This window comes from Pan paniscus, chromosome 1, assembly GCF_029289425.2.
Source record: "Pan paniscus chromosome 1, NHGRI_mPanPan1-v2.0_pri, whole genome shotgun sequence".
Taxonomy (NCBI): domain Eukaryota; kingdom Metazoa; phylum Chordata; class Mammalia; order Primates; family Hominidae; genus Pan; species Pan paniscus.
In genome coordinates, this window is record NC_073249.2 from 12877632 (window position 1) to 12878175 (window position 544).

The 544-nt window shown below is 50.7% G+C and overlaps 1 pseudogene; it reads right to left on the minus strand.

The window, feature by feature from the left end:
* Window positions 1-472: 472 nt before the first annotated feature.
* Window positions 473-544, minus strand: LOC112438742 (small nucleolar RNA U13; annotated as a pseudogene).

A 544-nucleotide genomic window follows, 5' to 3' on the forward strand; every position in this document is an offset into this window, starting at 1 on the left:
TGAGTTCTTGTCCAGCATCCCGAAGGAATGAGGTCACACAAACAAATTGGAGATGGTAAATGCAGGGGATTTTATTGCCGATGAAAGCAGCTCTCAGCAGGAAGGGGAGCTGAAAAGGGGATGGAGCAGGAAGGTAATCTTCCCCCAGAGTCTGGCCGCCCTCAGCTAGACGCCTCTCCAAAGCTATACGGTCAAGCTGTTCCTCTGAAGTTAAGCCACTTCTGTCTGATGTTCAGCCGTAGTCTGCGACATCCAGCTGCTTCTCCTCTTCTCTGCTCACAGAGTCTGGGGTTTTTATAGGCACAGGATTGGGGGTGGAACGGGCCATGGGTGGTTTTGGAAAAGGCAACATTTGAGTGGGAAAACAGAGATGTCAGTTCTCACTTTGGGCTGCAGTTCCAGGCTTAAGGGAGGGGCCCTGGCCAGGGACCCACTCTCTTCTGCCCAGAATTTCCCTGCCTCCTGTCCCTATCAGTTTGAGGGAGGCACATTTCATTAATGTGTGTGAAACCTCAATCATCATGCTTATGAGCTACAAAAGGAT